Below are 20,573 nucleotides of genomic sequence, written 5' to 3' on the forward strand. Positions count from 1 at the left end.
AAGCCATAGCATCACTGCAAAACTGAAAGAGGATGAAGCCAAAAATCATGCACAGTGGGGAAAGAGGATGGTTGGTAAAGGAATACACATCAGAATAAGATAATTCTGGATTTCAAAAGTGTATATATCTCATTTCAAAGACTTTCATTATTTCTAGCAAACCAGGATGAATTTTTGAATTTCACTGTGTGTGTGTGTGTGTGTGTGTGTGTGTGTGTGTGTGTGTGTGTGTGTGTGTGTGTGTGTGTGTGTGTGTGTGCGCACAAACATACTATGCGCTCCTTTTTAACATGAGCTGTAAACATGTATTTGTTTGAAGTCTGTTTTAGCATTGCTGGATATGTTACTTGATCTCAACCCAAACTGCTATGGTTCCTTGTGGCTAAGGAAATGGGGAGATGCTAAAGTGCAGAACTGTTGCTGCCATCTCATTTAGTACAACAGTTTTCTTATAGTATGCATCATGTATTACTCTGATGAGCATTAGTAAAATGAAAATAGTACAGCTGAGGAGCAAAAACCCAGAAAAAATGGTATACAAGTGGAAGATAATGGTTGCAACTAAAAGCTAGGAAAGGGTTTGGGGACAGTTAAAGGTAAGAATTAGTGTGAGGCAGAAATAACAAAACATGATGGAATGCTGGAAAGCATATAAAGATGCACAAGCAAGCATGTGTCACCGAAAACAAACATCATCATACCTGTCAGATGTTATGATTTTAGAGTAGCACTATGGATTTTGGTGTGGCCTTGATCTTCTGAGATATAATGATGTTTCTCCCAAAATCATATCTCTTTATAATCATGTACCTTATTAAATGAAATATGAAGCCATTAACTTAGACTCCCATCATACTTAATAAACTTGTCAGAGGCAAACGTTTACATATCAGGTACAATTCCCAGAGATCTAAGTCAAAAATGTGAAGTTTCAGTATATATTTAAACACTGAATAATAAATACCCTGAGGGAGAACATCTGCTTTGTTAGTGCCTGTCTGATAAATACATATTTCATTAACACAGAAATGCTGGATATATGTGTTTTAATTCTGTGCAAGAGTGAATCTCTGCTGTTGTTTGCTTTTAAACTTACAAGTTCAAAAATCAGGCTTGTAAAGAGTAAATGCTTTCCCCTCATGATTGTGCCAGGCAGTAGAAGGAACTGTACTTTCCTGACTCAGTCTTGAAAAATATCTTTATGTTGTTTTTTCCCCCTGACCTAACATCCAATATTTTTGTAGCAAGAGAAATGTCCCATTGTATATATAGTCATATTATAATCTGAATTCTTAAGGTCCAAAAGTATTTTACAATGTTAGGGATACCAAAAATACCTAACCACCATGTACATTAGTTCATTATTTTTACCATTTAAAATAAGCTATAGTTCATGTTATAGTTTTTTAATTCATTATACATTAATAGTCCATCTGAGTCAAGCCAAGAAACCAGAACTATATATAAGAATATTCCAAAAGGACCTTATTATATAGTGTAACAGCACTGGAACTAGCACTGCTAGCAGTTTACTTAATATCTAGTATAACAGCACTGGCACTAACACTGCTAGCAGTTTACTTAGTATCTTGTATAACAGCACTGGCACTAGCACTGCTAGCAGTTTACTTAGTATCTAGTATACCAACACTGGTACTAGCACTGCTAGCAGTTTACTTAGTATCTAGTATAACAGCACTGGCACTAACACTGCTAGCAGTTTACTTAGTATCTTGTATAACAGCACTGGCACTAGCACTGCTAGCAGTTTACTTAGTATCTAGTATAACAGCACTGGCACTAGCACTGCTAGCAGTTTACTTAGTATCTAGTATAACAGCACTGGCACTAGCACTGCTAGCAGTTTACTTAGTATCTAGTATAACAGCACTGGCACTAGCACTGCTAGCAGTTTACTTAGTATCTTGTATAACAGCACTGGCATTAGCACTGCTAGCAGTTTACTTAGTATCTAGTATAACAGCACTGGCACTAGCACTGCTAGCAGTTTACTTATTATCTTGTATAACAGCACTGGCACTAGCACTGCTAGCAGTTTACTTAGTATCTTGTATAACAGCACTGGCACTAGCACTGCTAGCAGTTTACTTAGTTTCTAGTATAACAGCACTGGCACTAGCACTGCTAGCAGTTTACTTAGTATCTTGCATAACAGCACTGGCACTAGCACTGCTAGCAGTTTAGTTAGTATCTAGTATAACAGCACTGGCACTAGCACTGCTAGCAGTTTACTTAGTATCTAGTATTACCAAGTTCAGAAGTCCAAACCTGAAAGCATCAAGTAAGTTAATACTAAGAATTGTAAATAAATGGGAAATTTGTTTCCTCTAAAGGCTTATAAAAACAAGAACAGTACATGACTATGAAAACAGAATGGTAAATCCCAGCCACACATTAGCATTTATCTCATAGCAGTAGGTATTTTCCCATGGAAATTTAAAAAATGAATCTATGATTCCAACACAAAGAAGGACTTGACTCATGCCATTTTATGAGTCAAATTATGGATTTTTTCAAAGTGTTTATTATGTATTTTAGTTTACCCAATACTGTTTAGCACACTGAATATATTATATATCAGCCTTTTGAAGTAACCATTTTATGATAAGAACAAGATATGGTCCCACCCTTTATTTAGGTAGTTATCTAGTTAGTTTTGGTTGTCCTTACTTTTGATCCTTAGTCCTATTTCTAGGGACATTTACCCAATAGATTTAAGTTGTGTAACATGAGCCTTCCTTCTGCAGAATCTATAACAAGCAAGGCTTACCTGTAAGCCAGTTGATCCTCAAGCAAGTCTGGATGTTGGTGGCGTTAAGGCAAGTTATTTAAGCTGTTCTCTGTGCACTGCTCATTCGGGTGACCAACTTGAAGGAAGGAATGAGCTTCAGAAGCTTACCTACCTTAGTGATGGAGCTGTCCATTAGTGACCATTCAGGAAAGTGTAAAACCTAAATAAGCAAATAAGCAAATAAATAAATAAATAAAAGTAATAATAAAAACCTTAGGGAAAAAGAAGTAGTTACTTGGTGTTCCTGTGCTAAGGAGTCAGACTGGAGTCTGTGGGTTTCAGGTTTGATCCCATCTGTTGGTTGATGATTTTCCCTTTTTTCCTGGTTCATCTCCTTTGGCTGGCTTTGCTGTACCATTATGCATTCTTGCAGGTTAGTTGCACCGAGTATTTCTCAGTTACCTTGGAGTTGTGAGTTATATCTTTTGCAGAACATTCCTAATATGGGGCTGACTCTTTTCCCCTGGCTCAATGGATATTATAGCACTCTGATTCATTCTGAGGAGATTTTATGTATGGGCTGTAATCCTGTTTGGTTTTACAGGAGATCAGCAAGATACAAGCTGGGGAGGGTGCATTCTTAGTGCTTGGGCTCTACATTCTCCACAAATTGGTTTTGGTCACCTGCAGGGGAGTTAGGCTTTGCTTTTTTTCCTTCCCCCAAGTTTTTATACCAGCTCATCCATTTTTCTTTGGGGGAAACAGCAAGTCCAGTCTCTTTCTTTCAGACTGGAGTCGGCAGACTACTGAGTAGTGTTTTTGTCATCTTGGTTCTCTGCACCAGGGTCAGGCAATTATCAATTGTGCTGTAGTGAAGTGATTGTGTTGTTTCTGTTTCTGTGGTTTCAGCCTGTGCTCATTTAGAAGGAAAATCCAGGTGAAGTCCTTGGAATGTAGTTGGAGGAAAACAATGTTCAGGAATCCCAGCAGCAGAGAATCCAGAGATTTCCTTCAACAGATGTTTCATTTTCTTGGCCCATATCAGCATTCAAAAATAAAAAAAAGAGATTTAATATAAAAATGAGTATTGTGAAAAATGAAAGAACATTAGCACTTTGTCAAGGTTTACTTTTATTTGGTGGCAAAAGTAAACATAGGAAAGTGAGGAAATGTTGCTTGTTATGTGTTTCATTGAACATATGAAGGATGTTAGGGACACTGTTCAAGGCAAATGCATCCATATGGCAGTGGACTTTGTGGTCAGTCCCATTTTTACTGATAATAGTAAAAAAAATAATCAAACAAAAGAACAACATGTAAATAATACACAATAAATAGGTATAGAGGGAAGTGACATGGCTGATTGTATGAGGTAAGCCTTTCCTGAAAGCTTATTTAGTTTCATTCACACTTTCCTTATTAAGACATTTACAGTTGGGTGTGTTTATTTATTAGGTATAGTCAGGTTTGCATAATTAGACCAGCATGGAGGGCAGGATCTTCCCTAAGTGGTGCAAGCTACAGGGTTTAAAACTGATTTCCTTTTTTAGGTTAGGCGTGTTACAGGCTGCTGGCTGGGATTTGATCCCACCCCCAATTTTTTTTGTTTACTACGTGTTGAGTGTGAATCAATCTGGCTAAGATATATAGGATTCAGGAAAAAATATATTTTCCAGGTTACACATCATTTTATTATCTTGTTCTGCTTCTTTTTTAGGCATTCCCTCCCTGCAAGTTTTGAAGGATAGATGGCAATGTGGATCACTGGAAGCCCTAGGCCTTTTTTCAGATCTGGAAGCTGCATGCTTCAAGAGGTGAATAAGTGTAATAGGAAGAGGATTCTACCATCCTTGCAGGAGGAATCTGTGATCGATGCAACTGCCCCCAAGAAACCCAGACATAAGGCCATGAAGGAAGTTCGAAGTTCCATTGAGACTCCTATCCCAGCTTCAGAGATGGTTCAATAAGTAGAAGGTAATGATGACCTGGCTCCATCTAGAACACTCTTACCAGCTGGAGGGCCAATCAGTAGGCAATTATTTATATGATTTGTTAGAATGATTACCAGAAGTGGGCAGGACCAGGATATTTGGCATGGTTCTAGAGAGGAACTTTGGAAGCTCATCACCCTTAACCCTCCTGCTACCCTAGGACCCCAACAATCTCTGGTGGGTCAAACCTCTTTATTACAGCCAGAGCAAACATTAAAAACCTCTCACTACTGACAAGGATAACAGGTCACATTACTCTGGTCTCAACTTAACTTATTTTCTACTTCCCTTGCCTCAGATTGTGGTACTAGATCCTCTACTCCATGAGTGCATATCACAGACCACATCCCGGGAAGTGCATATCATGGTCCATATCCCAGGGAGTGCATATCATGGTCCATATCCCAGGGAGTGCATATCACAGTCCAAGTCCCAAGCACTGCATATCATGATTCATGTGCCAGGGAGTGCATATCATGGCCCATGTCCCAGGGACTGCATATCATGCTCCATGTCCAAGGGAATGTCATTGAGGGTGGCTTCATAGACATCTTTGATTTAATTGACACAGAGAGCATTCAGAGAATTATACAGTTGGACAACCTTGAGTCCAATGACCTCATAGCAGCCCTCACTTCCCTCAGTAAGAAGGCTTTGCACAAGTCGGTAGTAAGACCATGAGACAACTGGGTCCTGGGTTTTGCAGTTTATGGGCATTCTTGTTGAGAAAGACCTGAGTCAAGCTCTCCCACTTTTAGCAGATTTCCTTTCCACTAAGGAAGCCCAGCAATTTAGGGTGGTTAGCTTGGTATTATTATGGCAAAAGGTTTAGAAAATTAAATTCAGTAGATAAGACCCTTAGATGGGATCAGCACCATTCAGATATTTGGCTCAGCATTTGCTGAACAAACATAGTACCTTGGGCAAAGATTTTTATTCAGAGAATCACTGTGGAGTACAATTCTGTTGGGCCTTCAAAAATTGTAAATGTTTGTTACCTACATTCAGGTTCTTCATCTCTGTGTGCACTGTGGGAAAGTTCATTCTGCGGTTAGATGCTGGTCAAAATCAAGTCAATAATGTTTACCTCCCGCATCCTTAAGTGATAAAGGTTTCAGTCATAGACAGGACAAACTGGGAAGTGGTAGATTTCTTTTTCATAGCCAAAGTGGTAGTTTTTCACAGGATTAACTATGAGGTCAGGCCTTCACACTCTCTGATCAAGGTAAATAAGCTTACCACACTATTTTCAGGTTACCCAGACAAGAAGGCAGCCTCCTTTCTCATTGAAGGTTTTTCTATGGTTTCACCATTTCATCTTCAGTCTTTTTGAATACCAAGTCTGTTAAGAACCTATCATCCATCTAAGGAAATGAACAAGTGGCAATTAAGCTAATTAAGAAAGGTTTTTTAGCAGGCAGGGTAATCATAGGAGCATAGGTTCATAGGAAGTTACCAGGCTATTGGCCCTGAGGCCCTTATAAGCCTAGCCAAGAATTTAGCCCATGTTTAGAAAAGTCAGCATCCAAAGCCCCTGTCCAGCATGGACACATGTGGAATCCCAGGGGTGTATTTTCTGTTTCCCATCCAGTTATCCAGGCTGCACTTGAAAAGGGATAATAAGGTACTCTGCTTGACATGGGAAGGGAGTCTATTCCACAGATGGGGGAGTCTCTGGGAAACAAATCTGCCCCACCAAGTCCTACTGATATCACAGACCAGGTTGAGGTCACACATGCGGGTTACTCGAGTGGAGCTTGACATGCAGATATGCAGCAGTCCCATCAAGGCAGAATCTGAGATTGCTTTGTATGCCAGACAGAGATCACCTCTGAGGAGTCTGTATGAAACTGAGTAGAGGGATAGGGATTTTAGTCTCTCTGTGTAGGGTAGATGTTTGAGGCCCTGGATTCCTCTGGTGAGGAACGTCTGCGGTCTCTCCAGCTGCTGCATGTGCTTTGCGAGGTACATGCTGAAGGGGGTGTTGTACTCAATAATTGGCCTTATAAGGGAAGAATACAGGGATGTTATAATCTCCTTGTCCTTGGATGAGATACCCTTACTTATGAGGTGGGCCATGTAGAAAGCTTTCCTTACAATGGAAGAAATATGGTGGTCAAAAGTCAGGTTGCTATCAACCTGGGTGCCCAAATCCCTCATGACTGATTGCGTGCTTAGGACATTGTTATTAATGTGATAATATGTGGGGACATCACTCTCCCCAAAGTGGATGATGATGCATTTTTTGGCATTCAGCTTGAGGCCATGGTTCTGGCACCAGTCACTTGTTTGGGTGAGACCCTCTTGGAGGACGTCCGTATCACTTGGGGAACTGTTGACAGCGCCCAGCCTGCAGTCATCTGCAAACCTGGTCAGCCATAGCTCACTGGTTTTGGCCTGCACCTCATTGAAGTATATCCTAAATAACAGAGGCCACAAGACTGATCCCTGGGGTATGCCACTCATTACGGATCTTCTGTTTGAGGTGGCTTCCCCTATTTTGATTAGGTGGGTTCTATCAGTGAGCCAGTTTGCTACCCATCTGGCAACATATGGATTGATGCATAGTTGAGAGAGTTTGTCTATTATGCCCAAGTGAGGAATAGTGTTTAAGGCTTTGGCCAGATCAAGGTAGGCAGTGTACACTGTTTTCCCCTTGTCCATGGCTTTGGTGACTGTCTCATAGAAGTTGACCAGATATAATAGACATGACCTCCCCTTTACAAAGCCAAACTGTGTGGGGTTGAGTGTTTGGAGGTTGCCAATGTCCCTGTTAATGAGGTCTATGATATCCATTCCATGACCTTGCAGATCAAGTTAGTTAGGCTGATGGGTCTATAATGTCCCATATCGGTGGACACTCCACCTTTGTGTAAAGGGACGACAGTGGCTGTCTTCCACTCGGCTGGGACAAAGCCGGTACTTAGGCTTTGGTTGAATAGGGTGCCTAGTGTTGCTGCAAGCTCATGCCTGAGTTCATGTCAGATGCAGCCTGGGATGTTATCAGGTCCCATGGAGGCTGCATTATTTGTCTTTGAGAGGGCAGTGATGACCTGTTCCCTAGATATAAGGGGAGGGGGGGCAGGTAATGGGGATATCCAGATTTACTGATGGAGGGGCAGAGGGGTGAAGTTTTTGCTGAATCTGTCAGCCAATAGGTTGGCTCTGTCTACAGCAATTGTGTCTGTGATGTCCTTGACCAGCAGTTCTGAACAGATCTGGATGCTTCCTTTGAGATTGTGGACATATGTGAAGAAGGCCTTATGATTGTCTCTAGTAGATGTGGTCAATTTGGACTCGAAGCTAGCCCTTTTTTCTTTTCCCCCTTTGTCTGCCTACAAATCATCTCTCAATTGGTCTAATCCTGAAGAAGAAATAAAGTGATTTTCATTTAATTCACCATCCTTCTCACCTGAGTGGTCTTTCCATCAAAGATTTTATAGATAAGCGGCAAGCCAGGGTGTGCTACACATCCCTGAATCAAGCTGCCGAGTCTGTCAAAGAGTTTTCAGATCTGTGGCTATGCAAATTAGATACTAAATCTGCTTTCCACCTGCTTCCTATTAGAGACTGCAATCAGCGTTTATTGGGATTTAAGTTTGAAAAAAAAATTTTTCTTTGACACAGCCATCCCCATGGGTTGCTCCCTGGCATATGTTGTTTTTGAAACCTTTAGTTCTGCCTTACAGTGGTGTTGGCAACACAGATCCCCTTAACAGGCTGCTATTACCTAGATGATTATCTGATAATAGGTTAAAGGAAAGCTGGGGCACTAGAGGGTATGGCTAATTTAAAGACATTTGCTGAGAACTAGGGGTCCCATTAGCAAAAGATAAACAGGAGCTCCCAACCCAGGCCATCACTTTCTTGGCCATCCTTATCGATGTTCTTGCTTCTGCTTTTTGTTTCCCCCTCAGTCAAATGAGAATGCCTCAAATTGTCAATTCACATATTTTTTAGGAGCCAGTAAAGTGAGGGTTAGTGAGGTTATGCCATTGCATGGGTTTCAAAACTTTGCTTGCAGGGCCATTACACCAGGCTGGACCTTCCTCAGATCTTTATCCAACCTACTGAGGGGCAGCAAACTTAATCATCACAAGATAAGAATTTCTGTCAGGTTCAAAGAAGACCTGCAGCTGTGGGACATCTTCCTATGAAAATATAATGGAGTCACATTTTGACAAAGCCCCTGGGTTTCCTCACTTGACTTACAACTCTTCACAGATGCCCCAGCCACCTTTGACATGGTGAGCTATTTCCAAGAGAGATGGTTTTGGCTAAATGGCCCATCTGTTGGGCAGTGTAAAGATTAAGAGATGTTACCTTTCCAGAAGTATTTCCTGTTTGGGCAGCCACTCTGATTTGTCAGGAACATTTTGCTAACAGGTAGGTTTCCTTCTGTTCTGACAACTTGGCAGTGCTGTAGGCCCTCAATCACAGATCTTCCAAGTCTAGGTGGGTTCACTCAGTTTTTAGGCTACTTTTACTGAGTCCTTTTATCAGTTTGGTTTTACAAGCCATCATGTACCAAGCAAAGAAAATAGCATAGTTGACAGCTTATCCCACCTTCAGTTTCTCAGCTCTTGATATCTGGTTCCAGGTCCAGCTCCATCCAGGACTCTCATTCTGCCAGATGTTTGGCTCATTGGAGAAGATTAGCATTGACTCTGTTATCCAAATCCTCAGCCTCAAACACCCAAAAGAGCACATTCCTCATCCTCACATGCCTTCGGTCTGTTTTACAAGGATTTACCTCAATCACTTAGACAGTGAGATCTTTCTTTAATTTTACATTTCTTAGCACATAGGTGCTTGTTTACGGTTGTACCCAGCACTTTAAGAATACTTGTAGTAGCTTTAGGTTAATTTTCAAGATTCTTGAGACTTCCAGATTTTTCCAGTCTTTGGTTTGCAGGAAGATTGGCAAAGAGTTGGGAAAACAACAGCAGTGCCACCTCCAATCTCAGGAAACCCATTGGTCATCGCCTTTTAAGATACATTATTAAAGGGTTTTACTGGTCAGTTGATGACTTTAACTCCTTTGTCCTCTAGCCACCCTTTTTGTTTAGCTCTATGCAAGTGCTTTCAGGACCTGTGAATTCATTTATTCCTTGTGCTAGAATGATGTGGTTACCTGTAAAAACTTTGTTTTAATATGAATAAAGAAGTCCAAGACTGATCAATCCTGTAAAGGTCAATACATTTGACTCAAGGCCAATTCCTTTTTAACATCCCTAGTGCACTGGGCTGTTTCCCTGCACAGGTTAGTACCCAATAAGGTAACGAGATGCTCCATTTTCTGTTTGAATTGAGCTCGCAACTTTACTCTGTCTGAGGTCAATCAACCCTGTCATGTCAAGGGTTGTCCACACTTAGCTATTCCTCACATTCATTCCACATAGGACATTCCTTGGATCTAGCAGAAGGGGTCATTCAACTAAAGTACAAAAATGAACTAGGAGGTGGTTATCTGATGTCTTCCTAACTTATGTCAGACATTAATTTTGCTACCTTAATTTGCAGGGAGGAGTGTGCTGTGGATCCTAACCACTCCTTTATACAAACAGCTACCAGCTGAGCATACCTTTGTTCAAATAAACACAATGGGGCTCTGAACCAGGATCAGTGGGCAATCCACTGCCTTGGCTTCTCAGGTTTGCCATGGTTCCATCTGTAGGAATACTGGCATCAGCTGATCTTAAATGCAAAAGCCCCAACAACCCTAATCATTAATTTTGAGTGCAATGATCTAACCACTAGCCTGAAGAAGATTTTAGCAGCAAGGATCCTATCTGATCTCAGAAGAGTGTGCAGTCTCCATCCTGATTTAGTTTCATTCTTGTTTTGTTTTGGTCTGCCCTTATTCAAAGATTTGTTTTGAAGGGTGCAGTTCATGGTTCAGCCGTGGGAGATCCAGATGCTTTATTAACCACAGAGTGGTTCAGTCCACTCATAGCATTGTTTACCAAATCACAGAATGCTCTGACTTAGAAAACTTAGATAAGAACTTTTATGATGCAGATGGTATCCACTTGAATGGTTTGAGCCTTGACTTGCTCAACTTGCAATTAACATTGTCTGTTAATCATCTTTTTTCAAGGTAAGTTGTATCCTCTTTGTTTCCTGGTAGGCTCTCGTGCCTATCCAAGTCATGGGGTCAGTGGCTGTCTGCAGGGGGGCGAGGTAGCCATAGTCTTGTCAGTAGGTGGACACTTACCCCATGGCTTAACCCCTTTGTATTCTTCCCTTTAAACTTCAGTGGCTTCTTGGTGACTGGCAGGTCAGATGACTGAAGGGGCTTCGTTCAAGGCTAGTTATGTCTCAGTGGTGAATTACAGTACAAGTTATTGGGTAATATCACATGTCCAAGGGGACTTGGGTTTATGCACTTGGACAATAACTGGTAGCTGGAATGGGCCAGAGTACACCAACCAGCTGGTGTTGTTATGTCATCCTTAATAGATAATATTCAAAGGATTCTGTTTTTTGACACAGTTATGTTGTGTTTGGGTTTTTATGAATAAATAATCTTAAGGGCTTTTGTTTGTCTTTACTGACTCAGATACAGAGGACAAGCAAGAATTACACATAAGCCAGTTTGTCCTAAAGTGAGTAGGGGCAGGAGCAGTGCTAAGGCTAAGTCCTGGTCAGTCTCAAAGCATGCTCACCATAGTGTTACAAGCTGAGGAAAACACAATGGGCAGGATTCACGAAGCCTCCATGTAAGAGTTATAACTCATACACGGAGGCTGCAGTTAAACAGAGTGATGTCAGCACGCTCTGCATATTAATGAGAGCATGCTGAATCACACTGAAGGCCAACACGGTCCGTGTAAGACAGTAGGGGGCGTGTCCGTAGGCCGAGCCCTGTAAGCGGACACGCCCCCAGAAGAGGAAAAGTACCCAAAGGAAACGCCCATGACAGAGTCCACGGAAATGTGAATAAACAGAACATAACACATGCCCCCACAGACTATGAACATAAAATAAATATAAATGAACAAGTTATAAGTTTTTTTTAAATTGTAAAGATGTTTAACCGTGAGTGCGCTCGTTTGCGCGGGCGTGCCCGTAGTGCAGCTACAGTTAGCAGTCAGTGGGAAAGCATATAAAAACTAAATATGCAAAATAAACCAGGAAGCAATAGCGTAGGGGTAGAGATGCTGGCTGCAGAGCAGGCATTCATGGTTCGAGCCCCCACAACACCAATTTTTTTTTTTTGCAAAATAAGCAGGAAACAAGTCCCTGACAAATATGTAGACATAAAACCACAACTTATGTAAAATGTAATGAAATAGCCCATTTATATTGAAGAAATGTGAGGTAACAAAAGAATAAAACATGCCAGATGTGCCCATAGATGAGCTACATTAACAGGGTGAGTGCATCTGCCCGTAGATGAGCAGTGGTTTAACTGGTGCAAAATGAGTGCCCGTAGCTGAGCAGTGGTTTAACACACTATATCTATGTGCCCCTAACTGAGCTGAGCATAATATGCGTGCCGATAGCCAAATGAGGCTTAAAGCAGTGTACCCCGTTTGCGCAGAGCTGCGCACCGCGCAAACAAGCTAACCGAAGGGCAACGTTGAGCAAGCCGTATCAAAACTGCCTTTACACAGACACACCCCTCAGCATGTCTAGACAGTCATGAAAAATAAAAAGCAGTGGTTAGGTTCGAACCCAGGATACTATACACCATAGTCAAGGTACAGAACCACTAAGCCATGACAGCAGTACCTAGAAATGCAATAATAGCTAATATATAGGAATGAATACAAACTACAGCATGACAATGCAGGTTTACTGAAGTTGATACAATTCCAAAATGGCCAATCACAGATATGTGCAGGAAAAACGGACTATATAAGCCCCATAGGTGGGAATACACAGCATAAACGATTGTAGAACAGACCTGCAGGCAGAATGTCAGGAGTAGGAGAGGGTAGTCGCTTTCGAGCACAGAGGTGGGGTGTTGAGGAGTCCAGGTACATGGCCTGGCTCCTAGTCCACAATCATGAGGCCCAACTCATGCAGGGCCAGGTCCTCTGGGAAGCATACAGGGCTGAGGCGTGGGACCGGTTGGCTCATGATCTCACCAGTGCCACAGAGATTCCAAGGACTGGTGAGCAGGTCCGTCACCACCATGCGGACCTGAAGAGATGCAAGCAGGACCAACTGAACCTTTGGATACAGGAGGCCCGGCAAACACCCAATGCCCCACTACTGAGTAAGTAACATTTAATTATGTATGTAAAAAATTAAACTAGCTGATATTATGGAGATGTGTATTCCAATATTACTTCATTTATATTATAGCTGCAGGTGTCCGTTCTGCGAACCGCAGAGCCTATGGCGATAGGCTGGTGCGGTTGCACCACCAGGCAGGTCAGTAATCCACTACCAGTAACTGTAAAGAAATATAAAAGTATGACAGTCAGCAAAAGAGTGCAGTGTAGTCAATAAGGAATAAAATCTGCAAGTAACAGTGTGAAAGTGTATGCAAGTATTGCTTGATTACAAGAGTTTTCAGACTGTAAGTGTAACCTAAACATGAAACTGTCCGACATATATTCTGAAATAAAAATGCCCTGCCTGTAAGAAAATAGTACACAACCTGCAGCAGGCTGAAAAGTATAGCTGCAGAAGATGATGAAATCACATGTGTGAAATATATCCCTGTGGAAATACTGAAACATGACAGAAGTGAGACTGCTGGAAAGGATTGTAATAACTACTGTTAAAACATGTCAATAAAGCCTAGAAGTACCATCCTGAATAGTAAAATGAAAGCAAGTGAGAGAGTGTGAGAAAGTGTCATGAATCCAGCAATACAGTAGTAATAACCCCTGAATAAAGTATACTGCAGTCAAGACAGAATGAAATGCATGTGAGATTCAAAACCAAACAGCGAAATATGTTCAAAGTGTTGCTGCATGTGGAATGTGTATCCCAAAATCTGGATATGTTGCTCTCAGTCTGAAATACGCAGATAGGATGATTGTCTGATATACCAAACATCCACACTTGTCTACAGCTATATAAAGCAAAAGTAGCAAGATGATGTAGCTGAACAAAGCTAGATATGAATGTGTATGAAGAACACTAAAATGTATATTGATGTTGCAGTAACAGTCCTATCAGCAAGGTGAAATAGTTATCATATAGGAAACTGTAGTTAGAACAGTAGTGTGTATATAACTGTAGCTATTAGAAATGTACAGCATATGTATTGTTATTCGAAGGTGTTAATATTACTTTCTTTACCCCACCCTATAACCACATATAACCCATTCCACGTGAAAATGGTATGTGCAATCACAATTAACACCCCTGGACATTTGTCCTGTTGGGTCATATATCTTTGCATGTCCGTTGATGCATCTGCACTGTTCATACATCCACACCTGATGGCCCGTTGCCATCAATTAACCCTGCATGTTGTTGGACTGTGTATTTCTGTTCAAATTATGCATGTGTTATGCACGCTGTTCAATGGTGTGAATATCTGGGTGTTTGGTTAATGGGAATACTAATGCATGCTGTTACAACTAATTGTGAATGGTGTTATACGTCACTAACCCAAACTGTCATGACATAATGCAAAACATAGGACGACAGGGAAGGCGGGTTCCAGCGGACCCACCTCTCCCACCTCAGCTGGCGAGTGCACCTGGCACTAGTGCCGAGTCCGGACCCTCCTCCGGTGGCCCTGTGCCACCTGCGGGTGGAAGCACTGCAGGGGATGGGGCTCGCCCCCCCTCTGCAAGTGTGGCCGGAGGAGAACCACCACTCACCCTCCGTAGCGTCCGGACTGTGGTGCGTAGGGAGATTCGGGACTCTGTCCTTGAGCCCCTACACCAGCTCGAGGCACGGGTGGTGCAACTAACGGGCATGCCTGTTGCCCCACCTACACAGCCTCCAGCACAGCCCCGTCCTGGGCAGTGAAGGAACAGTGGCAACTACCTATGGGTGGGGATATCAGTTCCACTGTTGCCATCTGTGGGCTCATGGGCTCTGGATATCCAAACCTCCGTCCCCGTCAATTGTGTAACCCCCCCACACGTGTCATACACCGCCCCTGTATGCGTCTTGTTTGTCTTGTCTGTTTACCTACCCAACCTACCTCCCCAGCTGAACCGACTTCCTTCACCTGACATACCACTCTTACCTGAAAAAAAAAAGGGCACTCTGTACCCACAACAAAATTACGCCCCATACATAGCTGCCCATTCCGCACACATGTCCGCTGGACATGGAACCTATCAATTACAATTGGCTGTACAACAAGTATTATTGTTGTCCTGACACCTCTTTCAGGGGTGGAAGGTTTCAAATGTCACACCAAATTACATACATATGCACAGCTGTTGCTGATGAAGAAATGGGCAGCTATGGGCCTTACCTACATCCCTCCTGCACATCCCAAGCTTGTTTCTCTACTATCTTACCCTCTTTGTGACCCCTTTTTCACCACTTTCCTGTCTCCCCATTTTCTTTTCTTTCAAAGAAAATAGCGCGGGTGTGCGCCAGAGTAAGCACTGTTAAGCGGTTATAACCGGGTGTGCGTGGAGCTAACCGCCAGTGCGCATGTGTGAGCTCCGCGCAAACCAGCGCTAGCCCGGTTACAACTGCTTAAAAGTGCCTTAGTCACTGTGATTGACAGGTCCTGTACTCAGTTCAAAAGAAAAATAAACTCCCACTGTCAGTCCCGAACCCAGGACCTTGGAAACACTAGCCTGTACAACCTACCACTAAGCCATGACTCTTATACAAAAACATTGTGCTAAAATAAATATAACATGTAAAAGTAGGGATGAATGTAAAGGGAATATAGGATGTGTAGTACACAAAGCATGTCATTTAAAATAAATGTCAAAACTACTGGATTTCCATAATAGTAGTGTGTGAAAAGAAACAGCCATGCTAGTTGGCAGCCTGTAGATAATAAGGTCAGTTAAAGTACATAGATATATGTATGCATATGTACATATATATATATATATATATATATATATATAAATATATCTATATATAGTTGTAGGAGTCAATGTGCATACACACTTGCTACAGGGAACATGAGAGAGGAATGGAGAATTGTGAATATACAACACAGCCTGAAGCATGAGAGAGATACTAACCTTTACAGTCACAGAACACTGTCCACAGCATACCAGCATGGTCCGCGCCCTCACAATCTGAAAGGGCAACGCCTATCCCACATACCCTTTTATAGCACTGACCTGAAATCACAGTGAGAACTGCAATCAGTACACAACTGGCTGTATGCAATTAGCAAATGCTGGCTTACAATTGGTGCAGAGGCCATCACATGGACCTATGCAGATACCTACAAAAGCATCCAGTGCTAACACTCCCCACATGCAATACATTCATTGCATTGTCTGTAAGCAGACAGAGGGAGAGCGAGAAGTGAGAGAGAGAAAGAGAGAGAGAGAGAGAGCAAAAAAAAAAACAGACACTGTGACTCTGTAACCTGAAGCTGTCAGCACTGACAGTAGCAGCAGCAAGCAGAAGCTGTGGTAATGCAACTAGCTGCGACAAACAGAGGTAATGCAAAGTAGCAGGTTAATAGTGTGCATACTGTGAACCCTCCAAATGTGTCATAGGTCTGTATCCATAGGTATGTCCATGTGATATGTTGTGTGTACGTAGTTCCACCAAAAGGGGATGACCATACATCACATGTCAAGCAGTCATAGGCCAGGATCCTGGCAGCATGTGTCTGTGTTGGCCCAGCAATGGCTGTAGTGACTGCTTTGAAATGTCAGCCAGGCCCAAAAGTCAGGATCAGCCCATCCCAAAGGCACACTGGCTGGGAACAAGTGTCTGCAGGTACCTGATGTCACTGCATATGCATCCCATACTGCATAATTCCATAGCGTAGCAGACCAGGCCCATTATGTATATGATGTGGTAATTCCCAGGGTCAGTCGAGGTGCCCCCTTAGTGGTGTGGGACCACTGTTGCTGTATGCCACTGTCCAGGTACATATCCTGTAGCACGGCCAAGATAAACTATCAGTGTTACATGTGGTGGTATGTCCTCTCAGAGTGCCGGTAGCACACATCCAGGGGGACCACGAGGTCACAGTGATGCTGTGTGTTCTCCTCTGCTGAGGGTGGCCCTCACCTGGACATGTGCGATGATAGGGAGGTTACATCCAGCTGGGATAAATATTTCAAAGGTGGGGGAGAAGGAGGGGGGATATGTGCACCGAACATATCTGTAGGATTGTTGGCAATATACGTGTGTTTGGTGAATGTTAAGTAGATGTGGATTAACACAGAGCATATCTGAGGCATGTGGTCCATATGTGTAACATAACTGAAGAAGGCCTTGTGGTCATCCATAGTGTTTGTGTCCATTTCCCTCCCAGAGTAGGTCGTGGCTGTTGTTATGACGGACTGTAGCATAGTACCAGTGCTGACCACAGATGCCTACCCTTAATGTGAATGTGCTCTGTCCTGCAGTAGCCTCCTGCTATTGTTATACAATCTGCCTCTGTCTGGGGTCCACCGGACAGGATGCCTAACCTTTGTGCATAGGGTCTGGGTTAGACATGTGTGTGCTAGTGTCATGCAATCCGCGGCATGTCCGTGGTAAGCATTTGCAAAGGGGTCAGCAGTGTGGCTTGTGGCTTCCACTGGCCCAGTGTGCTGCATGGATACCATCTCAGTCCCAGCAAGTGAATAACTGTATAATCACATACATATCAAAGTAGTCTACTGTGCTGGTGGTGGTGGTGGGATATGTATATCCAGGCCGAGTAACGTCTGTCCACATCACAGTAGTGGACGGTGTCCCACATACAGTACCTTGGGATGAACCCCAGAGTGAGGTTGTGCATTGCACCTGTCAGTGTGTGCTGACCGATGGGGCATGCTACTACGTTGTGTGGAATGTGGCAGGTATTGTTGCACAGGTGTTGGCTGAGCACTGATATCTGGCCATGTACCTGTGTATCCACCACGACACACACACATGCAACATATGGGAGTAGTAGTATATCACTACACATGAGTATCATGTATAGTATGTGTGCCATATATTGCTGACATGGTCTGCTGATATCCTGTCTGTGTTCTCTTCCAGGGAGATGGCACGACAGCGTAACCCCGCCTACTCTGTGGTGGAAGATGAGGAGGTCCACCAGAGCCTGGTGCGGGAGTATGACATCCTGTTTTCCCGCACCAGTCAGAATCAGCAGGAGAGGGCCGTACTGTGGCAAGACCTTGTCGGTAGGGTAAATGATATTGGCACGCATAACAGGACATATGAGCAGGTACGACATCACTGCAGTGATTTAATCCGAAGTGTCTGGCAGTGTGCATCAGATATCCACAGGCAACAGGTTGCCACAGGAGGTGGGGTGGCCACACATCCCCCCCCTCACCAGACTGGAGGGGCTACTCCTAAGTGTTGCGGCTCCAGCCCCGGAACATCAACAGCAGTACACCTGCATTATGATGGAGGCTGGTTCCACACAGCAGCACGACATGGAGCATGCAGGTAATATGCCATAAGTACACCTGACTGTTCTGTACACTGTATCATATGCAATATCAATGGCACAGATGTGCCCACTGACATTAATCTCATCATTTCTGCAAGTCACTCCAGGGTTACAGCGAGACAGGCCATCCATGCTGGTGAGTGTGTTTAACATAACCTATAATAGTCCTGATAATGCTAGTAACAGTAGTGTAACTCAGTAGTGCTCTGTGTGTATACTGCAGGGTGTGCATGTGTGCAGGTGTGTCTGTGCCCATTTGTGCATGTGTGCCGGTGTGCCTGTGTCCACGTGTGCATCTGTGCATGTGTGCCTGTGTCCATGTGTGCATGTGTGCATGTGTGCATGTGTGCATGTGTGCCTGTGTCCACGTGTGCATGTGTGCATGTGTGCATGTGTACACGTGACCATGTGTGCATGTGTGCATGTGTGCATGTGTGCATGTGAACATGTGTGCATGTGTCCACGTGTGCATGTGTGCATGTGTCCACATGTGCATGTGTCCACGTGTGCATGTGTGCATGTGTGCATGTGTGCCTGTGTGCATGTGTCCATGTGTGCATGTGTGTATAAGTGCATCACTGGTAACAATGTCTGGAGACTGTAAACTGTGTTTCCTGTCTTCATCCCACAGGTTCTGGGGCTGCTCTGGTGACCTGCACCAGGGAACCTGAATCATGTGCCACGGCTACTGGTAATGATGATATATGTGTAATGGTACAGGAAGGTGTGTCAGGGTCTGCCATTGGTCAGCCAATTGACAGTACACAGCTGTCAACCCCATCATTGCGCACAGTCATCCTGCCTGTACATCCTTTGTCACCATTGTCCCTAGGTGATAGACAGGATACAGCTGGCATAGACCAGGGTAATGTGGTACCTGTGGCACATGCGTCCCCACACAGCAGCCATGGGCAGGGTCCTCCGATGGTACCACACAGACAGTTGCCCATGGGTTCTCGTGGGAGCATCCGTGGGCGTACTGCCTCTGGCCGACGTGCCCAAAGAGGTCTGTCAACCTCAGCTATGTTTCGGACTGTCATGCAGGCTCAGTCACGTATGGAAAGGTACACCAGACAGGGTCTGAGGGAGCTCAGAGCATGTCGCAGAGCCATGACAGACAGTATACGTGACATTGCGGATGCTATCCGTAACTTCGCCGATGTCATAGACAGACGTTGTGGGGACATATTACAGCAGTTCCACAACCAGATGTCCATGAGCCAGGGCAATGGTGGGCGTTTGCGGCATCGACGTGGCGTATGCCGGCAGCGGCAGCAGCTGGCAGTCGGCGACGACAACAGGCTCACGCGCCCCATAGTGCCAGCAGCAGCCCCAGCAATGCTGGGTGTGTGCTGTCATCGGAACGCCCCAGGAGACCACGTGCACGTGGCTCTGGACAGTCCCAACAGAGACATGTGTCCAGTCAACACACCCCTGCTTCTGATGACAGTACCCAGTCCGGCTTTGTACTGGATATGGTCCGTAGCACCCCTGCCAGGCACAGGTACCGTGTCCGTGCACACAGACACTGATCTGTATGGCCTGCCAGGTGCAGTCTGTAGCTGTCCACAAACCCCTGTATATGGCAGCCATGAGGTGGAACTGTGTGCGTGCATACACACATGCGAAATGTTAACACTTAGGGCAACCACATACATGCACACACTGCACCAACACTGCCCCACCCTGTACTGCTGCCCCTCACCAACACACATACACACACATGTCAATTGGTGGTATCAGTGGCTGACTCAGGCATACCTAATCCACACCCTGTGCATATAATGACACTGTGCCACCTCCTGCAATCTCAAACATCATTGCGGGAACACGTTGCTGATGCACAGGGTGACTACATAGACGTGTATTAGTAGTATCATGTTGGTAACAGTACAGTGTGCTGCTATGACTGTGTGTGTACCCCAGCATGCCTGCTGTAGTAACTGTATGAATGTCCTGAATTGTTATCTGCACCCATAGTACATACCAAAGTATAACAGCTGCACATAATTGCATGCCAGTGGTAAGGTTGTCAACAGATAGCCGCATACATGGGTAGCACAGGGGGAAAGCTAACGCAAGTAGTGATATGCAATGGTGGACATGTACAGTAATGGTGTCAAGATGCCCACAACGACTATGCCATGTGGATGTTCACGCATCTAGATATGTGTGCAGTACCAATGTAGTCCAGATCACAAATAAGTATGACATAATATCGGTTCTACCATGGGCATCTGTGCTGCGTATTCCTGGGTACATGTTGATAGTGCCTACATATTTGCATTGTTACTTA

This window comes from Protopterus annectens, chromosome 3.part0 (genome assembly GCF_019279795.1).
Source record: "Protopterus annectens isolate FY-2018-M chromosome 3.part0, PAN1.0, whole genome shotgun sequence".
NCBI lineage: Eukaryota > Metazoa > Chordata > Ceratodontiformes > Protopteridae > Protopterus > Protopterus annectens.